Source organism: Nicotiana sylvestris, chromosome 6, assembly GCF_000393655.2.
Source record: "Nicotiana sylvestris chromosome 6, ASM39365v2, whole genome shotgun sequence".
NCBI lineage: Eukaryota > Viridiplantae > Streptophyta > Magnoliopsida > Solanales > Solanaceae > Nicotiana > Nicotiana sylvestris.
The window spans coordinates 186,888,699-186,899,265 of record NC_091062.1 but is presented as its reverse complement, the minus strand read 5'-3'; positions in this window follow the sequence as shown (position 1 = coordinate 186,899,265).

Sequence of the window (10,567 nt, the reverse complement as noted above, 5' to 3'; positions counted from 1 at the left end):
GCAGTTCCACCAGTGTTTTATCACCGGCCGGTTGGGAAGAAGAGGAAGAAGCTTTCTCCTTTTGTGGGACGATTTTGGAGGTTTTCACCATTGGTTCAGGTAGAAGGAAGCGGAAAGAGGTGGAGTTTGATATTTTTTGTATTAAAAGATTGAATCAACGGGTGGTGAAAGAGAAGAGATGGAGAGAAGAGACATAGAAAACTTGGTAAAGATGAAAGTAAAGTTTTGATTCAAATGAAGAACTTGTATTTATAGATTCACGTCGACGGTTCGATGACGCTAGTGGCCGACTATCACTGGTAAGCATTAATGGTTTGGGAAATCGAACCGACGGGACATTTCGGTCACCTCGATTGCTTACATCACGGGTATGACATCATTATCGTGGTCTCCAAAAAATCTAGGCTCAAGTCGTTTCTTATCATTTTACTCTAAGAAATGAGGGGACTATCTATATACGATGGAAATCGGGGCTACCCGATTTTGTCCTTCGATGGAGAAAAAGATACCACGTCGAAAGGCCAGGACGTCGAGTCCGGGATCGAGGTTTCTTTCCAAGATCGAGGTCGACATCGTTAATTGAGGTCAGAAAGGAGCATGATTCGAACTCATGCCAATATAAGGTAGCAACGGAAATGGTGAGATATCTGCATTGGACCGGAGATCGTGGCATGAATCTCGGAACGGATCGGTCTATAGCGGTTAATTAGTTGTTAATATGATTTCCTACTATAATTAGAAGTGTAAAGAGGGATCCCACTCCTTTGTAACCATCATTATTCACTGATAAGAAAATATACGCTCATTACTTTCTTGCTATTTCACTTACTGTTCATCAGAGTTGCTTTATAACTTGCTATTCCTATTATCACATCTCGAGACTATCATACGCCGAGGTCGAGATTTGGCTTGCATACTGGTTTGATTTATTTTATTCTCTAATTTATCTATTTAATTCCTTGTTTATCAATTGGTATTGGATTAAGTCACATCTATATACTATATTAAAAGCACGAAGGCCCTTAGCGAAATGTCGTTCGCCTTTTTTACCCTTTAAAAATAGGTTTTATATTAGAGAAAATTGTAATTTAAATTTCTTTCTTAATATTTAGAACTTTAAATTCAATTAGATTTTAGTTATTAACTATTTTCCTTATTGAACTGCGCAAGAAATCCTAATATTTAGGGAGGAGTTTGTGGAGGTTGCTATACATGTTATAAAATAGAAGTTTTCAATTGTTTCCAATAATAAATACACGTTAAGATATGATCTTTTTTACTCTAAACACATGAAATAGTAGTACATTTAATAACCTCAAAGCACAATTATATAACAACATGGAACACATCCAAATTCGTGATTTAAATAATTCCAAGTAATTGGGTATTAGCTTACCTGTTAAGTTGAGTAATTATAGGAAGGTTAAAGTCACAAATTCTCAGTTTACTTTAAATTCTAAATAGTAGTTCATATATAATTTTAAAAAGTAACTTTATCATATTAACATTTTACTCTATATAAATCATTTCCCATTTGTACTCTGTTTCATTATTTTAGTGCTAATGTAATCACAAGCATTCATCTTATTCCAAAAGGCAAAAAGATCATGCTACCACAGAAAGCATAGTCACAGGGGAAGACTGATTCGGTATATTTATACCAATGATATCCGCGTCGATTCCCAGTCTTCAGCGAAGCGGGTCGCCTTTCCCCTTGTTCGGACTACGCTCTTGCACACTATTGCTAGTGGTCTATTCTTTGATTGATGTGCTGCTTTCAATACTGAAGGACTAGCAGTTGCAATGAATGACCTTCTCGATACCCTATTAGTGCTTTAGAAGCTTAATTCTCGACTTCTGGGGAAAGATTGATTCATATCATAGGAGACTGCTCTTATCTAAGAGTCTTAGTAAAGGACTCGGGGGGGTTTACAGAAGGTATGCAGTCAGAGTTGGAGAAAGGAAGTGAAAGGAAGAACAAGGATCTTTCCCCCGCAAAGGAGGCGACTGTGCACTTTTTTGAAAGGAAGCTTTAGCATCAGAGAAAGCTAGTTCGGGGTCGGTGAACAAAAGAAGGCTAGATCTTCAGTAGAGAAAGAGATAGACTGAGATCTCAGCTAGAAGAATCTCACGATTAGAATGAGTTCTTGCTTCTTACCTTAGGGGTTCCCCTGGGGCAAGAGAATACAGCTCTTATCGAAGACTGCATTACCACGGTCCCAAGCCCTTTAATCAGAACTGTGAAAGGGAGTTAAAATCTCTGGTTTATAGCTGGTAAGGAGATCTTGGAACCCCATTGGAACTTACCCTCTGGGAGCCCTTCTTTCTGGAAACGGCGAATCGGGTATTTTATGCTTAACGCATTCTACCCCGTGCTTAACACATTCAAGCCGGGTGCCTGTGAAGGGAATCGCCTTAAAAACAAGGCGCGCAGCGTCGTGAGAAAGGGGAATCGTCACTTGCACCAGGGGTTGAGGTTGAAGCAGCAGGTACTCGAACTCTAGTTTCGTTTCAGAGGAAGAGATTGAAGCTTTTAAGGCAATGCTTGAAGTAGATTATTTCGATAGAGATACCGAGATTTCTTGCTTACTCCTTTTCCTAGTTGCTAGGACGTAAACCTTAGAGGATCACTCTGTTGTTACCACCAAAAGTAAAAAATAGACCTCGGTGAAAGCCTCTTAGTCAGTCGAACTCTCGGGAATCTCCTAAAAATTTAGTGAGAAATGTCAATTGCGAGCTCTAGCAGATGTCCCCGATCTTGAATTCCCTTATTTGCTGGTAAGGAAAGACCTAAAAGAAAGACCCGTGCCGTCTCAGCTTACTATTGATTGACTTGAGGTGGAATGTTTGCAAATCACCTGAACTTTTAGAATTTCATTTAAACTTTTATCTCTGCTGTCGCAGATCGGCTGTTGATTTAAGCCATATCTTTCAATGTCTCCAAGTCTTCTTTCCGATCGAAACAAAGAGGCTGGCTCTAACGCTCTCACCCCCAATCCCCCGATCCCGGGCCCAATCACGAACCACCAATCTAATTCGACCACCTCTCCTGCATTTCCATATCCAATGCCTGGGAGCTAGGCTCGAACTTGCCATAAAACCTCGGGGATAAAAGAGCCAATCAATCCAATGATCCCCATCCCCTGAAAAAAGAAAAGGCAATCCACACCTTCTCTTTAGCCCTCTGAACCTAGTAGCTAATGAGCTACTTCTGATCCGATTCGTAGTTTCCCTTCGCCAAAGAACACCAACTGGTGAAGTGGATACCATCTCATTCAGTCAATCAATCCCATATTTCTTCAGGTCAAATGCAAGGAATTGCTATAGAAGGCGAAAGGGCACCAAATAGTTCCCTCGTTTCGGTGTCAGCCATCTTTCCTATTTCATCGGTCCCACCAACTACTCAATCTCTTTGTTCCCCCTTATTGATCCCAGGGCTACGGAGTCTATCCGTTCATCATTTCCATTAGTAAGGGGAAGCGGACCCGAACTCTCCATCTTTAGCTAAGGTCTTTTGAAAAACTTAACTTCATTTGTTCCAATGCGTAAGAACCTTGAAAGCAATAACTCCACTTGTTTTCCCCCCTAGTACCTGTCCCTATCTCTGAATCTCCATCATTGACAAAACCAGGATCAAATGAGACGTCCATCGACCGGATAAGACCTCCATATCCAAATCGATCTGTCCAGCTGCCGCTCCCCATTATCAGCCACAGAAGGAGCATCTCAACCAACCTCGAATCCTTCTTTTTTTCCTCCCGAACAAATCTGTCATGATTCTTCAGAGTGTCGTGAAATCACGGATCATCTTATATATATATAAATTTTTTTCGTTATGTTCTCAGGTAGAGCCAGTTGAGGTCCATACAACGAATGAAGAGTAATTTTGCCGTTGACTTCATATCTTCCTTGTCGATTTTCCTTTTCCACGGGATCACCATTCTCCTAGAGCTCGAGCATGAAACTTGATTACACAGATTCGGTTCGGTCGCAGGAGCGAAGCCACGACCACCTCTTGACGTAAGGCACGACGTAGTGGAGGAGCACTTTTAAGACGTACCCTACAGCATCTAGTCTTTAGACAAGTTTTCATTTTATTGGAGACGGCGGATGAGGTGCAAAAGGACAGATGGCATTACCAAGAACCAGATATGGTGCGACTGAATCTCGGCACGGAGGAGGCGTCAAAGATGATCGAAATCGGGATTTTTCTATTTAGTTAACACCTTTTCTCATTGAGTATTAAATTCTTAGTGTACCATAGGCGGTAATCTGGCTTTAATCGATTCTCTTCTTATAGTTAAAGATTTCAGTCTGGAAACAAAAACATCAGTAAGGTGTTTTCGTTCGGATATAAACATGGCAATCTACGTATGTGAAGTCTCGATGAAGCTGTCCAAGTGTAGATCCAACGCACTACTCAAGTAGGCTTTCCTACTGCCATTGAGAAAGAAATGCCCTTGACGCATTTCCACTTGCTTCAAGCTTTTCTTTCTAGTTGCTATATTCCAGTAGTGATTCGAGAAGGAATTCATGAGTGACTGACTATACTATGGAACTAGTCTACTGTTAAAGGATGTACACCTCTTCCTTATGGATAGATGGTGCCACCGCGCTGTACAAAATCCTCTGTTTACGATTCTCTCAAATACGAATTTTCTTTATCAACATGGTAGCGAGAAGAGAGACAGCGGATGGAATTGGAGAGAAAGGTGGAGCTTCACCAGGCCTTTAGTGATTATTTTTAAGTCTTGTCTAAGCCCCAGCCAATCGGGTAAGCGAACTATCTTACGACAAGAAGTAGTCATGGGAAGGGTTACCCGTAGAATTTAGAATCGGTAGTAGCCCGGGTTCGGGCATTACAAAGGACTGCCAGTAAAGGGCCAAGCAGAGGCTTCATCTAGTATCCCCAAAAGCAAGCAGAGAATCAGTTTATTCGTGAAAAGATGGGACGGGAGTTGCCCGAATCAAATACGAAACAACATATTTGGAGATTATTAGCGCTTTGAAACTTAACTTCTACGCAGGGATCTGATTTGACCGGTCTAGAAAAGGTCAGTACTGAACAAAGCTCCTAAGGTCCCCATTCGGGGATTTCCCCGTAAAAGCTAAGTCCTTACTTTACACAGAGTGAAGCTTCCGGCAATGCTTCAACAAGAGCCAAAGCTACCAGGGCCTGGGAAGAATAAAAATCGAATAGAGGAAGAAGTGGTCGTGTAACTGGCTCGCTCGAGCTTAGGTACGCTAATAGTTTACTAACAGAATTTAAAGATTATTTTACGGATATCCCAGGGGCGTAGCGGGTTCGAAAGGACCAGGCGCATACTGACTTCATTTTTCACATTGAACGCTAAAGCAAGCAACCTAAATATGGCACATATCGCAGGGCCCCACTCGGATGACTGGTTTTGAGGTAGGCTTCTTCTAGGCTTTCACCCTCTGTTAGTCCATTACATCAAGAGTATTGAGATTGATTGGGCCTTAAGACCCTTTTAGGAAAGCGATGGAGGAAAAGTAAGGATTGCTCTCATAAGAAGGATCTTGCTATTCTAGGAGGTGGCGTACTTGAAAGACTGACTGTTGACTTTGATCATTCGTTAGTACTAAGACTTGAATCAGTATCTCAAATAGGGCGATATCAGGCCTTCTGTGCGATATCGATCTTCTGTATTTGGTAAGCGGACTATCCCCCTTACTAAATCAAATAGGGAAATGAAAAGGGGTCGACCTTAAGTTCTAGCTTAGATAGCTTAGACTGAAGAGTTGTAGCTTTGCTTTCTCAAAGAGTCATTTTCTCGTTATTAGAGAGAAGCAGAAGCCTTAGAAGGGAGCACTTGTGGCACACTTACTATATCCCATTCCAGCCTCACCTTACCCTTTCATTAACTAACCTACCTTGCTTTTCAAATATAAATAGAAAACCACTCAGGTCAATAGCTCCTTTCATCATGGGTCACTTTCCCTAATCAATTTTGATCACTAAAAAAGACCTCCGTAGGACCTTCACCCGGAAGACAGAATCAAAGGTAGACAACAGTCAGTTGTTTCACTTCAGCAAGAGGTAAGGCAAAAAAAGGGAAAAGGGAAAGGCACCTTGACTTTGAAAACTCAAAGGGAAAGCAAGGGAAGTGCAAGCTAACTAATGACAAGGGCCGAAGATAGAAAGTGATGAAGGGGGAAGAGGAGATTGGTAGCTTGCGTAAGTCCAGTTTCAGAGGTTCAAAAGCCAAAGGTAGCTCTCAGACCATTTGAGTTTACAGACTCTGCCGCTTAGGTGACTATGAGATAGAACATGGGTTCACCCACTCAAAACTACAACTAGACTACCAATAGAGGAACTGAACGGGAAAAAAGACCTACTAAATAGGAGGAAAGGGTGCTACCCAATAGGTTCCGGATCAGATCGAGCAATAAATGAAGGAGCTTGACCAATCCCAATGAGGGAAGTAGTGAAAGAGAAGCATAAGGGACATCTTGAACTCATGGGGAAGGGACCTTAATGACAACAAAAGAAGTACGTGTATTTCCCGATCAAAGAAGACCTTGAACTCAGCTCCATTCAACAAAGAAAGTTCACACATGAACTCTCCTCGGGATTGGACTCTTTCTGACAGCCCTTTTGCTAGCGTAGATGAATCTTCTATCCAGATCTGATTTCGACCCGTCTTCCAAGACACCTTCAACCAACCGTAGAGATCAGGGGTGAGATATCAAAGTCAACCTCCTTGTCAGGTCAGATAGATGACTGGCATATAGAGATGTTTAAAATATCATTCTTTGAATAACTGAAAACAGAAGCAACAAAGCAAGAAGCTTAGCGTACTATTTTTGACTACCTTTTCTGTCATGTCTGAGTTCTAACATTCTAGGGAATCTGTGCTTTGCTTTGTCAATGTCACTTTCAATATGCTTCACACATACAAATATTGAACTGTTCACATTGGCCATCTAGAGAGATTATATACAGTGTGTCGTTAGGGAGGAGAACTCTTGAATAGGAAAGAGGGGGAAAACTGAATTCTAGTAAGGGTTGGTGCCCTAGCCTAAACCTATTACTCTTACTAGCTTAACGTCTTGGGAGTGAAGTTCTTCCAGGGTGGGGAGAAGGAACGAGATATAGCACAAGAACTTGACTTAAGTAATTTCTTAGTAAAGTCTCTTAGCGCCGACCTCATATTAACTCAGTCTGAAATTTCCACTTTTTAATCGATTAATTAGCGATTATTATAGATGGAATGATAGGTGAAAGCTGCTTAGGAGCTAACTTTAAGAAATTAAACATTAGTATGCTCTAACAACCTTAAGATATGACTAAACATGGCGTATTGCACTAACAGAACGACTTTTATGCTTAATCTTAAGCTTTTCTTAAAAAATTTAGTCAATTAGTCTTATTAAGATAAGGATAACTTTGAGGTATAGGGTATTATGGCAATCTCTGTCATACAAGTAAATTTCAGTTTATTATGTAGATCCTGAACTAAGGTATGATTGCGAACATTATTGAGGTCAGTCTTTTCGGATTACGGATGACAGGCAAATTCCAAAGTCTGAAAGGTATGAGCAGTTTCCACTCGGCTCGTACTGAATACGGGTAATTCCCCACCACTTACCCAACATTTTAATAGAGGGACAGCCAGCGGTGAGGCCATTGGACCAATAAACAATAGGCGCAAGTAGCTTGAAATCAAAAAGGGTGAAATCAGGGGCTAATCTACCTTTTCAGCCCGAGTTAAGACAAAGGAATGGTCTCACTCAGGGGGAATGCGCCTTCATTAAAAGAAGCTGAGCAATTGACATCGAATAAGAGTCCGCATGAGAGGAGTGATCAAATTATATTATATTAGGGGTCCCCGGGCCTATCCTTTCTTTTTTATCAAAAAAGTCTATGGACCCACTAATGATATTCGGGAGAGAACCGACCTACTGGTCTTGATCCCATTCTATACGCATGCAATTTTTTTAGTAACAAGGTAATAAGAAGCGGGCTAAATCCACAAAAAAGGGACAAGATTCATCGATTAGGTGGCAGCAAGGTTTGTGACTCTTTGATCTATCGGTTGACTCTGTCTTTATAACATCATTGATCTTGATTTGTTTCCAGGAGTAGAGATGGAATGAAATAAGCAATCAAGTCCATATTCTGTTCGGCTTACAGCTTCATTCCCTGAGTAAGGAGAAAGAAGACACTGTCGTTGGGGAATAGCTCCGAGAGGGACTTCTCTGAGTAAAGAGATAAGTAAGGGTAAGAGTCATTCCAATTGAGTAAGTTAAGAGTCTCTTTCGAGCGAGATCCTTTACTACGCCTAACTAAATGAAAGACAGTAAGAGAGAGAGTGGCCACCTATTTCTTAAATGAAAATAAAGGACTTCCTTATACTAAGGTTGTCACTGAGTAAATTTGGTAACTAATGCCGCCAGGGAGGCTGAGGTGAGTATCGTCGCATCGCCTCCGACAACTTATTTTGCTTTGTAGCTACGACTCTTATCATTCCTAAGTGGTTCGTAAGTCTTTCTTAGTTTAGACTTCTAAAGACTGTTTGCGCCCCTTGTTCCTGCTTTAGCCTGTGAGGTATTGCTTTTGTTGTTCTTTTTAGTTTCAGTGAAGTGCTTATAGGGCTTAACTTCTGATTTAGCTATTTTTGTGATAGAAGAAGGGTATATTATAGAATAGATTATACCCCTAGACCCGGTATGAAAAGGTAGTAAGGTAATTCATCATCAACCAAGGTAGGAATCGTTAGAGTATTGTATTGCCCTCCAATAGGACTATACAAAGCAGCGGGAAGGTCGGAATCTAGTGAATCTATCTTTAGAGTGTAGCTCCGCACCTTACCCATCGTGTCCTTCACCCCATGATCTTAGTGCTTCGATTGTGCCTTCTGTATCTGCAACTGTAAGTGCATATGTATACACTAATTTATTAGTGGGCTCCGCTTCGGGGAAGACGAGTTGACTCCACAAAGCATAAAATTATTGCCTCGGATATTCCATTAATGGTTACCTAGCCCAGGAAAGGAAAAGAAAGGGCAATATGCTAGAGGCACCTTCCTATTCCTTGCCACAATGTATCCCAAGTTGGCTACCTTTCCCTTGCGAAATCCTAGGAGACTCTTGCTTGTAGGCGTAAGGAAGATTTCTGATTCACCGCTTGGACCTAAAAACAATATACTAAAGGTCTTCCGATTCTGTTGCGAGTATTTTATTTTCTTGGATCTTATTGACCTATGCCCTTTTGGTCTATGAGGTATCCCCCTTTTTCGTTTTTCTTTCTTTCATCTTCCTAATTCCTCTGGTAAGCTTCATGCCAGTCTGACTAAGGTAATGGGGGGAAGACCACATTTCGTCATTCATATCTATTCGTCTTAGCTCTACTTTGGCGATTCAATCCGACATTTTATTTCCTTCTTCATCATTTGATTTTTCGCATCTAAGAGCCGATCTTGCAAAAGGAGTACAGTGCGGTAACAAGCGATTTTTGATCAATAAAAAGTACCACTGGATTCTCTACCCATCAGTTTTGGATCCTCACCTTAGAAAGTTTCATTTGGTTATGAAAGAAAGGCTTTATCCTTAGCATTAAGGTCTCTATCAAGCATTCTTCTAAAGCTGTCTTCAAGCCCTCATATTCAACTCGCTGCCTCATCCATATAGCATGAACTTGCTTGAAGTGTTTTCTCCTACTATAGTGGGGTTTACCAAGAACTCTAAACGTTCGAAGCACCGGTTCTGTTTCAGAAGAAGCATGATGGCAGTTTAAGGTTTTGCATCGATTATAGAGCGTTGAACAAAGTGACCATCAAGAACAACTACCTTATGCCTCTTATTGCAAACCTTTTCGATCAGTTGAGTAGAGCACAATACTTCACAAAGTTTGATTTGCGGTCGGGGTATTATCAAGTGCGTATTGCCGAGGGTGAACATATTTCTTTTCTCTTGTGTTGGCTTTACAAGTTTCTGTTGTGCATCCCTGCCCGATCATTTTCTTCGGATTATCTATTTTTAGCCAAACTACTAGCTTCTGGGAGGAGGGTTATAGACTCATTCAGGTTGAGACGGACTCCCTGGTTTCTATACAGAAGTTGCACAATGGTTGGGCCTGAGGATCCACATTTCAATATTATCCTGAGAATCAGAGAGCTAATGAGAAGGGATTGGAGGTGTGAATTGAGACATATTTGGAGGGAAGGCAATATGAAGATGTGTTGGCTAAGCAAAGTCTCGATCCTGCTCCTAGCTTAACCATCCTACGTGAACCCCTACTGCAATCAGGCAGTGGAAAAAGAATGATAACTTAGGCGCGACGACACCTAGAGTTGTTACAGTGAGTTAGAGCATAAATCCTTAACATGTTCCAAAAAAGGAAGTATACATGTCTCTCCCTCACGGATATTCTCCAAAGCGGGAGAACTCAGTTTGCCGCCTGAATTAGTACCTTTATGGACTTAAACAAGCGTCCCGAAATGGGTTTGAAAAATTTTCTTCTGCTTTACTAGATGCTGATTTTCTTCAATCCCAAGCAGTCCCTTTTTACTCGTCGACGTGGAAACTATTCTGTTTTTTATTT